Genomic DNA, 20,357 nt, shown 5'->3' with positions numbered 1-20,357 from the left:
ACACACCTCCTAATCCTTCCTGAACTGTCCACCAACTGGGAACTAGACATTCAGATATATGAGCCCCTGAAGGACATTTTTATTCAAAGCACCATACCTCCTTTAGGAGACATGATTACCATGTGATCTAAAAATCCAAGATGTAACATTTGATTTAATAAAAGAATCAATATTGATTCCAAGTGACAGTTGAACATTATGCACCAAGGCTTCGAGATGCTTCCTAAGGTACTATCACCGAGGCTTAGGGACTAAAGACGTTCACCTGAGATCACACAACCAAGGAGATGGTAAAGCAACATTACACACTCGGGTTTCTTTAGTTCCAAAATTCAAGTTCTTTCAACTGCAGTAAACCATTTTTGGAAAAAAAGTTGAAATGAAAAAAGCTTGATTTAAAATCATCTGTAGGATAACTCTGTGAGAAATCACGATTATAAAAATCTGCTGAGATTTTGCATTTAGATTAAAAATTATTAAAAAATAAAAACCTAAGCTGTTGCTAGGTATGGTGGCCAATGCCTTTAATTCCAGGGCTTGGGGGCACATAAACAGGCTTGGGGGCACATGACTCTGAGGTCAAGGCCATCCTGGTTTACAGAGTCTCATGCCTGCTGAAACATGTAATATATATACTGTCAGAGCTGGAGAGACTAGAAGTACACACTGTTCTTCTAGAGGACTGGAATTCAGTTCCCAGTACCCACATCAGGGGGTCAGTAACTCTCACTCCAGGACATCTGATGCCTTCTTTTGGTGCCTGTGGATACTCATACCCATGTGGACACACACACACACACACACACACACACACACACACATACACACACACCTTTAAAAATACCTATTATACTAGGTGTGAGAGAATCTCAAATGTGGCAGATAATTCTCCAGATTGCCATTTAAGTGTAGAGTAGCATGGAAGATATTGGCTCATCCCATTATGACCCTTCTTTTCAAGGTATATTTAATCTGCAAGGGACCTCAGTACCTAGGAGTCATCTTGTCTGAGTTCCAACATATCCAGCCAAATATACTGAATACTAACCTCTTTCTGGGGGGGGGACAGTTGTACTCTATTGAATTTTGGGCTGTTCAGCTATAGGGGCTCTTCATCCTCTCTAGCAGAAACGTCAATGCCCATCATTCTATTGGGAACTGGGAGCCCAGCCCTTGATGTTCAGAAATGGGACTGGATTAAGGATATTGGATGCCAATCCCTGAGGTATCCAGGGAAGAGTGGGCAGTGTATTCAGCCTAAACTCCCAAGCCCTAGGCATAAGGCTTTTTGCAATGACTCCCGTTATGAGTACACAAAACAACCAGGAAAAAGACTTCATATTTTGAGACAGTTTGTTTAAAATTTCCTTGTAAAGTTGGGAGGAATTGTCCTATGATTGCCACTTTAAAAAATCTGAATGTGGTTAAAGAGTATCTAGTCTTTTCTTTCACATAATTAGGTACCATATTCATGTTCAGATGAAGTACAAGAGGCAGGAAAATCTAGCTAGGAGGAGACAAAAGGGATAGAGAAGGGCCTAAGCTCCTAAAACACTGAAAGGGCTCAGTGTAGAGATGACCCGAGGCCATTGGCCCCAGCATCTTCCTCAAATACGTAAAGGGGTGCTGCTAGGAAGGGGTGCTGGTTTTCTTCTTAATGTCTGTGGAAGGGCTAAACTGACCAACTGGTAGACCTAATGAGCCTTGAGTGCCTTGTAAGTCAGAGATTCTGACTCTCAATATACCAGTTCTTCTTATACTTTAATTATTCTGATCACCTTTAGACGCTCCTGCACCACAGGGACCAAAATGGACTCTCATACTCCAAAGTCTGCATTAAAAATAAAATAAATAAGTGGAGATACTATTATTACTAGCTCAGGAGCTACAAGAGCACAATTCAGCTCCTTCATTTTCTTAATAATGAATAAAATCACACCAGCAATTTCCCCTTGAATACATTTGTCAATCATAGACCCAACACTTAGAGAGAGCCCCCCCAGAGCATCCTCCAGGTACTGTCCCAAGCAAGAGGAAGCACACTTCTCGGCTTTGTTACAGCTCGAGCAAATAGGCTGAGAGCTTGTTTAATTTTTTAAAAGAGAGTTCTCCAGCTTTTGGCTGGTCTAATGAAAACCGGTCTGTGTCGACTTTGGCTGAATCCCTTGCACAATGCCACTGCCCCTGTTCTATAATTTCTACTAATTGCCACTTGAACAAAAGCACATTGTGCAGCTCCTCGGCTGCTCTGTAGTCTTGGAGTGGAACTGGCCAGGATGCTTAGCATTCTCATTGTGAGATCGTCTCCTGCGCCATGGGCCTTGGTCTAGGTGTGTGTCATGAAAGAAGTTAAGCCCAAACTAGAAGGCAGCAACTGCACTGTTAGGTAGAATCCAGGTAGCATTGCCTTCTGAGAGTTTGCTAGTGTAACTTGATAAGGAAAGCCTTCCAGAAATTTCTGTTTTCCCTAGTTGACTGAATGCCTTGAGATAGCCTCTTCCTCCTCTTCCTTTTCCTTTCTTCTTTTGCTTTAAGGGTCTCAAGAGATTACATGGGGGTCTCTAGTGTTCAGTTTGGGTAAGATGATGAAGCTGAGGCCCAAATCAGTAGGGTACCTGTGATATGTCCCTGGTTCCATTACCATTCCTCATCTGTCCAGGGTTCCCCTACCTGGGCTCAGACAACCTTCTACACGAAGGGTGTCAGAACCACAGGGACATGGGCTGGTCAGGTTAGGAAAGGAGTTTGAAGCCTAACATCCATTTTGAAAGAATGGTTTCATAATTTCGGATTAAATCAGAGGGTGGCCACCTCTGATCATTGGTTAGAACAATGAAGACCATTCTTGGTTGTAGGGTACTGTAATGGCATGGTGACAACTAAGTATAAGTCCTACCACCCTTTGTCCCCAACCTAATAGAGCACCCTTGAAGAAAACCTGGCATGGGTAAGAAGTGATCCAGGTGACACAGTTGCACTACCGCAGACTAGATGTCACTGAACAATAAATGTGTGTGTGTGTGCGTGTGCGTGTGTGTGTGTGTGTGTGTGTGTGAGAGAGAGAGAGAGAGAGAGAGAGAGAGAGAGAGAGAGAGAGAGAGAGAGAGAAAGGGGGAGAGATATTTCATAAATCAAATTCAGAAATGACCCATCTCTCCCCTTTTGTGGATGTATAATATAATAAATTTTATCCATACCTACTCCTCCCTCTTCAACCCCTGGCCCTCTACTCAGTCTGTTTTCTTCTTCTTCAGATAACACACTGAGTCCAATTAGTGTTTCCCATATGTTCTTGGTTGTGAGTTTGTTCACTGATTCATGGGGAACCCCTCAAAGAACGACGACTCTCCCTCCTGTGGCAGCCATTAATTATCACTATCTCTTCAGCTTGTGTTGGGTATCCAGAGCCCCTCTCTCCTACATTTTGAGTTTTTCAGTTGGTTAATTTTATACAGGTCTTGTGTAGGTCACTGTTGTCTCTTTGAGTTCATGTGTCATGACCAGGAGGACAGTGTCTCAGAGCACTCCCCCATCCCTGGCTCTTACATTCTTGGGTTTTTGTTTGTTTATTTTGTTTTTTAAAAAGAGTATATAAAGACAGGTTTATTGGGAAGCAGCTCTCAGTGTGGGTTCACTGGTCCCAACAAATGTGGCCAGGGAATTTGCCATGGGGAGAGAGACAAAGGGGAGGGAGACAGTGGGAAGGGAGAAGAGAAAGAACATGCAGAGAGAGAAAGAAGGGGGCTCTTACATTCTTTCTGCTCTCTTTTATGCAGTGCTCCCTACAGAGATGAGGGTGAGGAGTGCTCCCCACAGAGATAGGGCAAGTGTGTGTTGTAGTTGTCCCATCTACAGCTGAATATTCCCAGTTGCTTATTTATAGTACTGTGAACATCGTGGGTTGCAGCATTACCCACTACCCACTCCAAGAAGAGTTTATCTGCAGAGATGTTTCTCTGGGAGCACAGAGCAGGAGGTTTTGATATTAGCTCCTGACATGTCACTTTGTTGGGTGAAATTGTAAAAAGATCTTAGCTCACTGATATCCTGTTAAATGAAAAGGTTTTTGAATATCTAATACTAAGAGGAGCAAGAAGCTGAGCATGGTGGTGCAGGCCTGAAGTCCTAGCACTGCGGAGGCTAAGGTAAGAGGAGCATGGGTCCTAGGCCACCCTGGTGGACAAGGTAGCCTGTTAAAACAAAACAAAACAATAACACCACAAAGTCCCACATAAAGCCAGTTAATGCAGAAACTCACAACTGTTTAAGGTCCAGAGAATGAGATCTGTGGTGCGTTCAGCCACGAATGGGATGCCCCTGTCCTCTAAAGTCCTGAAACAATTGTGGAATGGGGCAGAAAGATTAAGAGCCAGCTAGGTGGGGGTGGCACATGACTTTAATCCCAGCATTTAGGAGGCAGAGGCAGAGGCAGGCAGATCGCTGAGTTCAAAGTCAGCCTGGTCTACAGAGAGAGTTCTAGACAACTAGGGCTACATAGAGAAACCCTGTCTTGACAACCAACCCAAACCCAAACAAACAAACAAACAAACAAAAAGATTAAGAGCCAAAAGTCAGGATGGACCAGACCAAAACTCTTATGGCCGTGCATTTGTGAACTCACAGCAGCTATGGTTGCCAGCAAAAGATTAAGCCAGTCAACATGCTAATACAAAGGCCATTTATGGCTCTGAGGAAGAGAGTCAATTTTCTTTAAGGGCGTGGCTTCGGGTAGGCAAACCACATCCTAGAAGATGACCTCACACCTATGGATACATGGGTAGCATACATCAGAACCAGTGGACTCAAAACAACAACCACACAGTCAAGGTGCTGGGAATGGCTGTGGGTTTGTTGGGAGTGAGAGTGGATCTGGGAGGAGTTAGAGAAGTGAATTTGATTAAAATGTATGAAATTCTCAAAAATTAATATATTTTTTAAAATCAGAGAGCGATATAAAGAAGTACTTTTGACATTAAAAATAGTCCTTTACTAAAAAAAAAATGGTTTTCTGGAAAAATGAATTACTGTGTTTTTAAAAATTCATGGAAACTTTTTTTCAAGAATCCCATCTGGTGCTTGGTAACTGCGGCTGTGAAGGACCATTTTCCTCTCTGACAAACAGCATGGGAGATACACAGAAAAGCTTGTTTTCAAGTGGTAACGGGGAGCAATGGGGCAGGGGCTCATTGTGAGGGATTTAGCCACAGGGGACTCATCCCTGGTTCAACCCCTTTGTTGTAAGCTCCACCCCTCCTCAGCAGCTGTTCAGCCTCCCTGGTCCTGGGCAGCGCACTGCTTCCAATGGCCTTATACAGTCCTTGTGGTATACCGGGACTTAGCACAGTTTTTGGTTCCCAATTCTACCCTCTAGAGACACAGGAAACACATTTAGTTCTTTCTCTCATGGTAGTTTACAGGTGGAAGCCACCCCTGTCCCTCCCTTCCCTCTTACTGTTTTATGTGAATAAACATCTATCTTATCTTATCTTATCTTATCTTATCTTATCTTATCTTATCTTATCTTATCTTTATCTATCTATCTATCTATCTATCTATCTATCTATCTATCTATCTATCTATCTATCTATCTATCTACCTTCCTACCTATCTATCTACCCCCCCCACATCTATCTAATGTGTTTTTATTATTTTTGACTATGTGTATCTCTGTGTGTCTGGGGGGGGGGCGGGGGTCTGGGCGCAAGAATGTAGTACGGAGGCCAGACCTGGATTTATAGGAGGTTGTGGACTGTCTGATGTGATACTGGGAATTAAACCTGGGTTCTTTATAGAAACAGTGCATACTTTTAACAACTGAGCCACCTCTCCAGCCTCATGAGTAAGATTGCTAATCTCTTTCTCATTAATTTCTTCCTTCCATTCTTTTCTTTTGAGACAGGGTCTCACTCTGGGAACCCAGGCTGGCCTTGAACTTGAGGCAATTCTCTGCCTCAGCCTCCCAAAGATGGGATTGCAGGCATGAGCCACAATGCCCAGAAAATATATATATATATATATATATATATATATATATATATATATTCTTTCTCACATGTTTACAATGTTTTTATCTTATTCATTCCTAACTGCCTCCCTCCAACTCGTCACAGATCTACCGACCTGTTTCCCCCATTCCATGTCCTTATTATTTACTCTTATTATTGATAGAGCATTGAGGCCATGTGTAAGCGGATGTGGGGCCATCTGCTGGAGCATGGCCTATCTACCTGCAGCCAGTTAGCTTCCTGTTTCAAATTCAAGACAACTTAGTACTTTGCCTTAGTACATGTCTGTGGACTGCCTTAAAAATGTGCCGTGCGTTGTTGCAATCTTGGCTTTGGAGAGCCCAGACTGTCTGGGAGGAAAGTGAACTCTCTGCCTTCCCTCCTCACAGTACTGATTTTGTTTAATTTATGGTGTTGGGGGTGGATCCCAGGGTTTATGCATCCTACATAGGAACTGTACCGAGTGAGTTGCATCCCCAACTCCCCATGTTGTTTTCCTTCTGTTTGCTCGTTTGCTTAGTCAGATTAGTATTTAACGTAAATTACATGTAAATATAGTGTGTGTGTGTGTGTGTGTGTGTGTGTGTGTGTATGTATGTCATATGTGCCATGGTTCAAGAATGCAGGTCAAAGGACAACTTGTGGGAGCCTTTACCTGATTAGCCATATAATTGTCACAAACATTTGTTTTAAATAAAACCCTCCATAGTGTCTTCTAACCGTAATCCCCATGAGAGTTTTAGCAGGTCAATTGGTGGTCTTACTTTACAAAGGGCTCACTTCCTGTTGTTCCTTGCATTGCTTCCTGTCTCCACTACCCAGGCTTCTCTTCTGAGAAGATAGCACTACCTCAATATAAAACCAGACTAAGGCTTTAAAAATGCAAATAAAAGGTTCATTTCCATAATATAACTGCAATAATATCTAATCAAGAGCTATCTATCCAAAAGGACAATATGATATGACTTCTTCTCTTCCCAAGAATAGAAGGTTAAACATTAAAAAGCAATCTGCATAAATCAACACTTTGGGCTGAAAAAGTAGAAAAACAGTTTAATTCTTTTATCAGTAGTAAAATTATTGAAAAAATTGATACCCATGCATGATTAAAAAAAATTTACAGTGAAGCGGGAATAGCAGGACCCTTCTCTGAATTTGTTCACAGTCTCCATGAAATCCCTACCAAGTGGACATTTTTTCTTGCAGAATTGGGGAGAAACCAAGGGTGTTTCTCTCACTACTTGTCTTCAGAATGGTAATGGAGTTGTAGCTAGTACAATAAGAAAATAAAAAGAGATAAAAAGCAGTACAGTGTAAAACAAGAAGGAGAACCGTATTTGTCAGCAGATGCAATGACACAGAAAATCCCAAGGAACTGGCAAAGAACTACCCATTAGAATTAATAGTGTGGCTGAAGGAACAAGGGCGAGATTCAAAAGGCAAATGCGCTTCTATATGCTGGTGAAGAGCAATGACAAGCTAAGTAGACAGTCTCTACTACTAAATGCCCAGGGACAAATATAAAACACATGTAAAAATTACCGAAAACCTCAAATGTTGTTGAGAAATTAATTCTGTGTGGAGAGATATACCATGCTCATAGATTGGAAAAATTCATCTTAAGACATCAGTTCACTCCCAAACTACCAGTCAGCTCAGTGGAGTCACAAGCAAATCCTCACAGACCTTTTGATAGGAAGTGATATATATATATATATCATACATACACACACACACAAATGTGTGTGTGTATACTGTGCTTATTGCTTTAGTTTGTTTATATATATATATTTTTATATATACATACACATGTGCATATGAACAGTACAAACATGTACACACAAGACTATAGAACTTACATAATCTAACTTCAAGACTTATTTTAAGCGTATTATAAATAAGAGGCTACAATAACCAAGTAAGTAGAGACCTACATCAATGGAACAGTACAGAGTTGAAATGTATACCCATTGACACATGGATAGAGATTCCAAAATGGTTCAGTTGGGTAATGATAATAATTTCAACAAGTTGTATTGCAACAACTTGATATCCTAAGGGAAACATAAACTTGGAATATAAGTTCATACCACACATAGATGATAACTCAAGATGGATCATAAGCCCAATTAGAGAAGTTAAAACAATAAAATGTGTAGAAAAAGAGGAGGAAAATCTCGGACTCGAAAGTGGACAAACCTTCCTAGGTCACACACCGGTTCTTCAAGCATGACATCCACATGACTTTAGGATGTGTTTATGTGCATTTATGCTCTTCTATCCAGAGACAAAGGTCTCCCTCTCCACAGTACAAAGAGCTCAGTAAGAAGAAAGACTGTTTTGCATATGTATATTGGGTTGTGTGTGTGCTTCAGTGCACATACTGGGTCCTGGGATCTCAACTCCGTCCTTTGTGCTTCTGTGCTAAGTACTCAGCCCTGACAAACAAGTCTGGAAAGACATTTGACTAAAAGAAGATGGACAAATGGCTAGGAATTATGGAAGACACTCCCTAGCAAATCAGAACTGGAGTCACAGTGAGATCGTCTTTTGTGTACTACAGTGGTCACACAGGCAGACAAGGTCAAGTATTAGTGAAAATACAGAAGCACCTGGAATCTTACATGTTGCTAGTGGGCTTGAGAAAACTGTACAACTTCCTTACAAAACATATCTGCCCCCCATGAAATTGTATGTATTATATAGAAATGGATGTTTTAAGTAATTATTTTATTTTCCTCAAATATTTTTATTTAAATGGAGTTTTTACATATACTACATTTTAATGATCTTTTTCCTTTCCCTAATAACTCCCTGTCTCTCTTTCTCTCAACAATCCCCACCCAAAACCCAAAAGGTTAGAACAAATGCAAAAACCCAATAAGACAAAGAACACCCAAACAAAACCTCAAAGAGCACAGCAAACACACACACACACACACACACACACACACACACACACACAAACAAACAAAGCGTTCATTCCATGTTGGCTTGAGCACAGGCCCTGCCCTGGAGTGTGGTTCCAAGGGTTACTGCACTGGGGACAACTGAGTTCCCCTTTTTCATCACATATCAATCAAAAAGAGCTTCTGAGTTAGGGGTGGGGCTCTGTGTCCATGTCCCCTTCTCATCCATGTCCCCTTCTCAGTGCTGGGAATTTTTCTGCTTTGAACTTGTACAGGTGTTGTGAGTGTTGTCCCAGTCTCTGTGAGTTCATATGTTTCAGACCCTTTTTGCCTCGTTGGAAATCTTTTCTTAAAAAATACATTCACTTGATGGCTCCCTAGTATTCCACTGCACTCATAATTAAAATGAAAATAAATCTTTAAAAAATAACATTTATAGAAGTGTTTTTTATAATATGCTCCAATGTGGCCTGAAGGTAAATGAATAAACAAATTGTGCTGTCTGCACACAAAGAGCCACTGTTTTGTCACAAATAGGACTGGCTCCTGATGCATACCACGTAAGTGATGCTGAGCCAATACTGCCTGACACAAGATTCCACTTACATGAAATTTTACAACAGTCAAAATCTGTAAACAATGACGGACACACATCAATCATTGTCTGGTGTAGGGGCAGAGAACAGGTTGGGACTAACTGAAATTTTTTGAGGGAATGAAATGAAAATATCTTATACTTTGACAGTGGTTATGTATGTACAGTTATTGAAATTTTTTTCAGTGGTAGGCTTAATGGGAATGTATTTTATTATATGCAAAATGTACTTGATAAAAACGCAAAACAACCTTTCCTGGATCTCAATCTATCCAGCTCCTGTTCTAGGAGAGACGTTGGTAAATAATTAACTTAACCAATCAATCTCTTAATGTGAGACTTAAAAGAGCATAGTATGCAGAATTTCTGGAACATTCTCTGACTAGGCAGGAAATGACATAGCTTTAGGGTGAGTATATGATCACATTTGCCCAGGATAGCCCCAGTCACACTGTTCTCTCTGTCTTCTGCCTTGGATTACCAAGCTACCTTTGGTCTGACTAAGTTTCTTGGTTGCTGCTTGTGCAGGCTCCTTACTTAAGGTGCTGAGAAATCAGGTGTCAAGACATGATAATGAGACTTGGGGAGCCAGTGGTACATATTCAGCATGTGGAAGCCATAGGTTCAACCCCCAGTGATGGGGCTGGGGTGGGAAAGTAAGGAATGGGTATTCTGGTAAAGAGCACAGGTTCACAGTAGCCCGGATGTCCATAACTGCTCTTTCCTTCTTAAGAAAAGATTTATTTTTAAATTTTATTAATGTGCATATGTATGTTTCTCTGTGAGTGCATACCATGTATGTATGAGTGTTCACTGAAGTCAGAGGAGGATGCCAAGAAACTGGCTACCTCTCTAGACCCTGCTATTTCTCTCACAAAACCTCTTTTTTTAAAATTTATTATGTGTTTTTGAGTACATGGTATGTGTATGTGGGTGAGCCTGTCACAATGCATGTGGAGGTCAGAGGACAACTTTGTGGAGTCAGTCTCTTTACTCCATCCTCACATGGGTTCTGGGGATAGAACTCAGGTCTTCAGTCTGGGGTGCAAGCGCCTTCACCCACTAAGACATCTTGCTGACCCAGAGAGTTACTGTGTTTTCCATCTTTTTCCTTCCTTCCTTCCTTCCTTCCTTCCTTCCTTCCTTCCTTCCTTCCTTCCTTCCTTCCTTCTCTTCTTCTCCTTCTTTTAATGTATTTTATTCTTGTTTTATAATACTGGCTCAGTAATAACTTTCATATATTTATATTACAAATCTGTCTTTAAGTAACACGCACCAACATACATATTTAACCTATAAATAGTCTCAACTCTTAAATACTACCATCCTATTTTCTATAAACAACAAAATCAAAGCATCCATGACTGTACTAGTATTTGCCTTTCGATTAGACACTTGAATAAGTTGATGGCCAATGTCCTAAGTACTGACCTTGTACTGGGTGCATATGAGTTTGATCCCCACAACACACTGACACCTTCAAATTATTCTCTAACTATAACCTCATGCCATGATGCATGCCTACACACACACACACACACACACACACACACCACAAGCGTGCACACATGCGTGCACTCATACTCTAAATCAATAAATATATAAAAAAGGAAATAATAAAAGAGGCAATTTGAAGTGAAATTTTTGGTTTCTCTGGAGACTTGGTTATATCGTGTGATATTTTTCTGGAAGCTATCTTATGAGAGGATGTTTGGCTGAAGCAGATGCCTGAGAGGACACGTGATGTTCGGAAAGGGTAGAAGTAAAACCCAACAGATAGTGATCAAAGCTCTTGCCTTGGTTCGCCTTGCAATGCTTTGTTGGTCTTTACTGATCTTCAATTGCTGTGACTTAATCGAGAGAAACATGTCAAAGAATTTCTCATGGAATTCCAGCTGCTTTCTGGCCAATTCCACTAACTCTTGACAGTTCAGCGAGCCTCTTGTTTTTTTTTTCTGGATTGTGAAGCTGCTGTTGATTCATGTTTGATGTTTTGGACTGGACTGCTGATATCCTGACAACAAAGATTGGTATCGCCCCAAAGAACTGCTTCTAAACAGGCTCACAGCGCCCTTGTCCTGTTAACCATCTTTCTCTTCTAACTTTGGTCAGTGGACTAGAAGGGAGGTTGAAGAGTTTAAGAACCTTTATTAAAGTAGGTTTTGAAAACTCTAAGCCTACAGGAATGATTTAGGAGAAAGTCAGTAAAGATTTTAATGTATTTTTTTCATCCTTTTAAATCTGTTTGTTATACATACATTTAATCTTTTAAAATATTGAACTACACATATTTTTTTACAGTATCAGTTTTCATGGGGGTCATGAGCATTTTACACTATTTCGGTTTTTTTTAGGTGTATATACTGTAGATTACCTAACCACTTCTCAGTTATTATGGTTTTGTTTTATGTTTTATGTGCATATATTGTTATTGTTATAAATAGTCTCTTACTGCGCAGTTTCAAAAATAGAGCATCTTAAAGTTTCTGATTATTTGGACTGGAGACCTCAAAGAGAATAGTACTTCAAAAGATAGACATTTTGAAGGCTTTTAGATATAGGGCTATGTATGTATGGACTAACTCAGGGCTTTGGATGACTAAATCAAATCATGTTCATTTACATGATAAAACCAATGCTGGTATGTGTTGGAATTTGGTAAGAGGTTAAAAATATCCACATTCAAAAACATTAGTAATCGTGATGAACAGGAGGGATAATCAAATTTAAATCGTTTTTGAGTTTTTATTTATTTTTATTTTATGTATGTATGCCAGTGTCTTAGTTAGGATTTTATTGGTGTGAAAAGACACCATGACCAAGGCAAATTTTATAAAGGACAACATTAATTGTGGCTGGTTTACAGTTTCAGAGGTTCAGTTCATTATCATCATCCCAGGAAGCATGACGGTGCCTGGAGGCAGACATGGTGCTGGAAAAGGAGTCAAGAGTTCTACATCTTGATCTGAAGGCAGCCAGAAGGAGACTGTCCTCCACAGGCAGCCAGGAGGAGGGTCTAGGCCACACTGGCCAGACTTGAGCATATATACGAGACCTTAAAGCCCTACCTCCACAATGACACACTTTCTCTAATAAGGCTACACCTCCTCTAATAAGGCCACAACTCCTAATAGTGCCACTTCCCATGGGTCAAGCCTATCCAAACCACCACAGCCTGTGTGTAAATATACATGTAGCACATATGTGCAGTATCTACAGAGGCCAAAAGAGGCTAGTTGTGAAGTGCCATGTGGTTACTGAGAGCTCAACCTGCGTCTCTGCAAGAGCAGCCAATGCTCTTAACTGCTGAGCCATTTTTCTATTCCCAGAGATGATTAATTTTATTGTGAAGAAAATAGGAGTCAGTTGTACCATTGGAGTTTCAATATAAATATCTCTATTGAATTTCACTCAGATTGGCGGGACACTGATGTTAGAATTATATACTGTCAAGATTCTTCAGTTTTCCCATCTCTAATGAAAACAGGTATTTCAATCTTTAATCTGAGTGGAATTTTCCCAAGATAATGTGATCATTACAGACAGTAACAACATGGTTTTCAAGAAAACCAAGAAGAGATTATTTTTCTTAAATCTTCCCTTTTTAATAGCTCAGCAGCCCAAAGTTGTGCCATTTAGTTGCCTTTATTGCTGGCTGGGTTTCATTCGTGGAAAGATGGTATTTCTACTTGCAAAGTAATTCTTCCAACAAACACTGCTTGGGAACTCCTGGGCATACTCCCCCCACCCCCAGTCCCAAGTCAGCATTGCAAAGGGTCATTTAGTAATGGCTCTAGAGGCAGAGCGAGAGGATCACTGAGCTTAGGAGGCATTCTCCAAGAACAACCCAATAGTTCATGCCTGCCTGTTGTAGATGCCCAGCTATAGGCTCCAAAGAACCTTTTCCAGACTGACCACTACTGTCCCTCTGGGATGGATATCCACATGGGAAGGACTGAGGGCTCAACAGCTGAGAGTATGGGGAAGTGGAAGGAAGGGGAAGGAGATGATATGGGGTGGTGAATTTCCAGTGACCACAAACCGAGGTGGATTGGAGAGAGGAAATGCAACGCCCTGTGTTTTGTGCCTCCTGTAGAACTGGGTTGTGAGTGGAAGGTAACAGAAGAGCGTCTCCCAACTTGTGCTGCTGGAAGTCAGGCGGGAACCACAAATCACAGGCATCCTTAGGGACCCTTTGGATTCTCCTTCTCTGTGTCTGCTTGACAAGTCTTAGTGGGAGATTGAAGCTGAACAGTGCCACCAGGAGGGAGTGCTATCACAGTTCAGGGTTGGCAGTCATGACACTCAGTCAACTGATAATGTCAGGGGACCGAGTGGGTGCCAGACCTTGTTATGAAGACCGTTGACTCGGGTGATGGGGCCTTGTGAGTACACAGTCAGAGACACCAACCAAGGCACCAAATGGAGGCAACCAGAGAGGTGAATGACATAGATTAAACATGAGTTGAGGTTTCTTAAGCAGAGGGAGGCAGATCTAGCTTTGGGAACAGATGGAGCTAGATTTAAATCCTAGGAAGAGGGGGCTCTATCATTGATTGTGGCCTTGAGCAAATGACCTAACTCCTCTGACCCTGTGGCTTTGTTTTCCTCTGAGAAGAATGTTTCCTACTCTGCAGGGTTGTTTCAAAAGTGTCTGGGGGGAGGGGGGGTTGTGGTTGGAGAGGTAGCTCAGCAGTTAAGAGCACTGACTGCTCTTCCAGAGGTCCTGAAGTTCAATTCCCAGCAACCACATGGTGGCTCACAACCATCTATAATGGGAGCTGATGCCCTCTTCTGGTGTGTCTGAAGACAGCTACAGTGTGTTCATATACATTAAATAAATAAATAAATAAACAAACAAACAAATAAATCTTTTTTAAAAAGCAGTGTCTATGTGAAACCTGAAATGCAACGTATAACATGCAGTAGTAACTGTGCAGGTGTTTAGATAGTATCATAAATATGTTGTATGGTCAATGACCTAGTCATGTCTCTGATTAGGCCACAAACCAGGCAAGACACTTCACTTCCATGGGTCTGATTTCTCATCTGGGTTGTATCATTTTGCATGAGATAGACCCAGCGCCCCCCCCCCCCCCCGGGACATTCTTGAGCCCCTGCAAAGCCCAGATCAACATTTGCTCACACAGTGGCTTCTGGAATGTGACTTGAATAATTACTGTGCATTTCCTTCTGCTTAAATACTGCATGGTCCTGCATATGTTTCTTGTTTAAAGACTTCTGAAGATAAACGAAGCTTCTGTCCCCCTGCCATGTGTACAAGAATGCAACGTGTTTACATATGTGTGGTATATGTTCATGTGAGTGTGGTATACACACCTGTGCTTATCTAGAGGCCACAGAAGGGTTTAGGGTTTCTTTTATCACCATTTGCCTTGTTCCTTGAAGACAGAGTCTCTTGTTCAACCTGGAGCCTCTCTCTCTCTCTCTAGACTGATGGCCAGCAAGCCCCAGCAGTTCTTGTGTCTCACTCACCTCAGTGCTGGCCTTACAGAAGTGTGAAGAGCCATGCAGGTCTTTTTACTCGTGGGGGCTGGAATTAAACTTTGCTCCTTATGTTTGTACAGTAACAGTATGTACTGTTAACCACTGTGTTATTTTTCCAGCCCTGAAACTTCTGCTTAAAACATGAAAATTATGGACTGGGGATATAGCTCAGTTGCTAAAAATGCTTGCCAGCATACTTGAAGACCTGGGGTTCATTCTCCAGCATCACAACCCGATGTGGTTGTTGCTCTAGTGTGTGTGAAACTAGACGCCGCTGTGACCAAAAGCAACCCGGGGACGAAAGGGTTTAGATTAGCTTACAGGTTATAGTCAACCATCTAGGGACATCAAGGCAGGAACTTAGGCAGATGGAGTTTGAAACAGAAGCCCCTGAGGCGACGTTGGCTTGCTCTGACAGTGTTGCACATCTGTAATCCCAGTATTTGGGAAGTGGAGGCAGGAGTGCAAAATCATCCTCAGCTACAAAGTAAATTCCAGGCCAACCTGGGCTACGTGAGACCCTGACTGAGACACACACACACACACACACACACACACACAAACAACTAACCATAACAAACCATGTGAAAGCCCCTTTCTTTCTCTCTCTCTCTCTCTCCCTCCCTCCCTCCCTCCTTTCCTCTCTCTCTCTCTCTCTCTCTCTCTCTCTCTCTCTCTCTCTCTCTCTCTCTCTCTTTCTTTCTTTCTTTCTTTCTTTCTTTGCCCAGCGAGGACATGCAGCTCTGAGTGCCTGATGTTATTTCTATTTTCAGAGCAGACCCAGGCAAATTTCTGGTTTCTGGCACCAAGAGCTTTGTGAGAGAGGGGAAAGACAAAAGTGCTTCCTTATTCGATGCACTGGCTAGTTCTGCTTGAGTCTCTCCATGGTCACAAGTTAGGTAGAAGCTGTCCCTGTCTGTCTGTCTGTCTGTCTGTCTCTTTCTCTCTCAAACCCATACCTTCCTGCCTCAGTGAGGCCATGGTCTCTGTTCCATGCATTTTGCCCCAGTGTATTTGTCTGCCTTTTGCATTCACTGTGTAGGTGTTTCAACCTGTGAAGACTGCCCAGCGGTTCTCAGGCATCACCAACTCGTTTCTATGTTCTTAGCCATTCATCTTCAGCGAGAGTCATTCTGTCACCAAATGTTTCAAAAGAAGCAGTCTCAGTAAGTGAATTATGTGTTAATAAAAAAATTTGATGGAAAATAATATCTGAATTAAGAGGTCTGAGGAAGCTCATGAAGAGAAGAATACAATTCTAATGGTTGCTATAGCTCCTGCCCCACCCTTTCCAGGTCCTGCACTGGGCGGCAGAGCATGAGAGTCCTTTGATTAGAGTGTTCTGAGTCACAGACATGACTCCACTCTGTTTGTAGGTGGCTGGAAAATGCATTCTATTAACGCATGTTCGACGTTATTAAAATTGATGCCGCTTCCCCTTAATAAGAGCAGAAAATGGCCACAAATTTGAATCTGTTCTCCCAAAGAAGACAGTATCAAGGGCTGGAAATGAAACAAACGCAATTTTTCCGCTCTTATTACAGCGCTCGCATTTTGATCTCGAGGACTTCTTAGGGCCCATTCTCTCGTCTTCCCCGCTTCCAGCCACTGCTTCTACTGTGCAGCGCAATAATACAATTTTTCTCTCTTCCAAAGGAGTCATTGCCCTAACATCTCTTGTTGTCTAGGGGGCTCAGGGGCATCCTCCAAGTCCCTAAATAGGTTGAGTTGAACAACTCTGCAGTGGGTGAGAAAATACTCTTCCGTTCACAGGATGCAATTTTGCATTAAAAGGCTGCTGAATAATCTCACATAGAAGCAGGAGTTGAGAACAAGAAGCTGCTGGCGGCCATGTCGGCACAGTGCAGCACCAAGGTCGCTGGGACTTTCGAGTGTTGCTGGGCCTGCATCCGGTGCCTTTAAGTAAAAGAAGGAGAGGGAAGGAAAACCCACCCAAATCCCTAAAACCTTTCTGACATCCCTAATGTTCCATTTGTGCCAACCAGAACTGACGCCTGTGATCTGCTCAACAGCCGGAGATGACATGCTTTTTGGGTACGATGTATACACTAGGCCATTAGTCCGCAAGCAGCAGTTGTCAGCTTTGTTCCCATTTAGAGTAATTTTCTCACTAATATGGCATATTCTTCGGGGATAAAATGCATTTTTCCAGCCAGATATTCCCCTAATAGTGAAGTTGGTTTAATGATCAGATTTCAGGCAGGGAAGGTAAGTCTATGATTGCCGCTGGTTGTAGATCGAAGCAACCAAAATGAAAAGGCTTATTTGAAACACATTCACGGGAACAGGCAAAAACCTTGCATTTCCAGATTAATGAAGCTCATTTGGGGGAGAACTTAGGCAGGAATTTAAGAGCTAAGTAAGGTGTTTAGAACCTTCAGGTACAAGCGACATCCAGGTCTGTTTTGAACTGTTGAGACAGACAGTGGGGGCCTTTAATGGGGGGGCGGGGAGACAATGACCAGATGTCTTCAACTAACTTTTCTTGAATAATGCAATAGGAATTTCCTCCTCCATGTATAGGTCTGAAATATCCAAATCAACTAAATTATTAATTCCTGCCCTGTAAATTTGCATGTCAAATTCCCAGCCCTGGCTAGTTTATTTGGTTGAATTACACAACCCCTGCCCCTAAGAAAACAATATTTCTGAATGGAGAACTGACAAGCTATGATTAACTCTGCTTTGAATCCCTCCCATTAATATTTTAAAGATTTTTAATTAAAATAATTACACGGCTTTATGAAAAACACTCAAACACCTGAACTATTTCTACAGGTCCTCAATCTCAGAGAGTGCCTTTCTGGCCCTCCCTTGGGGATGAATTTACTCCCCCATGGTTATCACTCAGGAGGAAGACAGGACACCCCCCCCCCCCAACCCACCCCACTCCTTACACATTCAGTACCAGGAATCACACTGTTCAAGTCGGCCTACTGGTCAGTGTGGGCCTATATTTTCTTTCTTGTTTGTTTTTTCCCCCTCTCCTGTTTTCTCTTTCTCTGCACCTTCTCCTATTTTCTTCTGGGCAGCTCCACAGACAGAGAGGCTCCTTTGTGCCTTCTGTGCTTTGCATGGAGCATGTGACAGTGCCTGTAGTCTCCCACTCATTTCCGAAGAATGCAGCCCTGGGCCGTGTACAAATGAACGAGAGCTGTTGTGTTCTAATAAAACTTTATTTACAGACATAAACATTTCATCATAATGTATGTTTTACAGTCACAAAATGTTCTACTCTCACCTGCCAACCCCCCCTCCAGTCTCTGCAACCATCTACAAAAATAAACACTACTTTCAGTTCACCAGCCATTAACAATACTCAGCACCAAGCTGGATTTGGCCCCGAGGCCATAGTTGGAAGACTATGTGTGGTTTTTCAGCCCTCATGGCTTTCCCTTCTGGCTCTTGCAGCTGTCTAGTTGAACAAGGATTGGTAAATGACTGGCCTTTCTGTGGCTGATAATAATGTCACTTGCCTTAAGCTCTAGTTGTGATATTTTTGCGAAAGGTGACCCTACCCCAGGGGCGTTGGTATCCTGGAGTTAGGATGGTGAGCCCTGTGTTCTTCTTCTGCATCGCCATGGGTGATTGTTGAGTAAATCCTGAACACAGGATAACAAGTCATGAGTTGACATCTCCTGGCTGCTCCAGGAAATAGTGAGCTGGGTGAGGCTTTTGTGTTGGGTACCAGGTCCCTTTGTTGAGCACCATTAGAGCTCTAGGAACATGGTAGTCATTTACTGTCCTCACCAGCCCTGTTCAAGAGGGTGTATGAACCTCTTGTAGCACACAAGGAAATTTCGGGAAATGCTGAGGTACACGCAAGGACACCTGGTAATTTGAAGCAAGGTGTCCTTCACCTCAAACTAGCTACCCTCACTATGGTTTAGCCTATGTCTATACATCTTCTAGAGTATTATCCACTTAGTATTTTTAAAACAATCTGGCTAAGTTTAGTTATTTTTGAGATGGGCTCTCAGACTGTCCTTTAATTAATTTTGTAACCAAGAGTGATCTTGAACTCTCGATTCTCCAACCTCTGTCTCCCAAGTGCTAGGATTACAGAGCAGCAGCATCATGCCTGGTTTTCTGCAGTGCTGAGGACTGAACCCTGGGCTTCGTGTATGAGCAGCAAGCACTCTACCACCTGAATGACATCCCCAGTCCATTCTTGCCACATTTTTTAGTTACCTCCCCCCAACTTTAAAAAATTCATATGTGTGTGTGTGTGTGTGTGTGTGTGTGTGTGTGTGTGAGAGAGAGAGAGAGAGAGAGAGAGAGAGAGAGAGAGAGAGAGAGAGAGCAAGCACAGGTGCCTGAGGAGGCCAGAAGAAGGAGTTGGATTCTCTGGAGTTGGGGTTGTAGGCAGTTGTGAGCTTCCTGATATGGTTATTTGTAAACTGAACTTGAGTCCCATGTAAGAACAGTAAGAACAGGACGCCCTCTTAACTGCTGAACCATCTCTCAGCCTCCTAGTTAGGTTTCTTTTAAAAATATCTCTTTTAAGCCAAATAATTTTTTTTTTACTGAGGATTTGATGGGCTAATTATATTTTTACACATAAACATTAAAATAAAAGAAAAATGAGTTCTTAATTGTGACCTTGGAAGCCATCTGAATGATGCTAAGTTCTGCTCTCTCAAAAACAATGCACCAACGAGGCTGATTTTCCCATCTAACGGTGGCCAGAGGCTTGATGTCAGGCAGCTCTTCACCGCTTTGGGTCCCACGTTAAACACCACATGTAGGGTGCAGAGGCAGCATCTGTGAGATCTCCTTTGCTCTGTCCCCAGCTCTCCCCAAAGCCAGCTTCTGCAATGGCTAGGTTCCCTGTTCACCAGGTTGTGTCTTGATCTGGCTTTCCTGTTTTCCCCAGCACCACCCTGCCAACCTGCACAGTGCCTATTTGACTTTGGAGTACATTGGTCAGTCAATGCTTACTGTTTATCCAGCTTCCCCGGAGGCGGGGTCGGAGTGGGGGGCTCAGGATTTGTGGAAAGATCTGCAGCCCTGCTAAGGAGACTGTGTTCTGACTCCAGGTGGGCCTAATGCCAGGGTAGGCCTCACACACAAGTTCCTAGCTGTTTTAAGGTTTAGCACCATCTCCTGCAAAATGGGGGCTCTAATAAATACTGTCTGGGTTTTCATGAAGTTATACAAGAGAAGGCCTTGAAAATGTCCTCTATCAGTCAGGCACAGAGTCTCTGAGGACAAGAAGCCTGAGGCCCCTGGCTCTTCATCATCCTCTGGCTATAGAACTGGGCAAACGATAATGAGGAGCAGAGACTGGCTATAGGATTCTGGGTTCCCAGACACCTT

The sequence above is a fragment of the Mus caroli genome, unplaced genomic scaffold (assembly GCF_978045245.1).
Source record: "Mus caroli unplaced genomic scaffold, Mus_caroli_1 scaffold_8, whole genome shotgun sequence".
NCBI lineage: Eukaryota > Metazoa > Chordata > Mammalia > Rodentia > Muridae > Mus > Mus caroli.
This window is presented reverse-complemented; position numbering follows the sequence as displayed.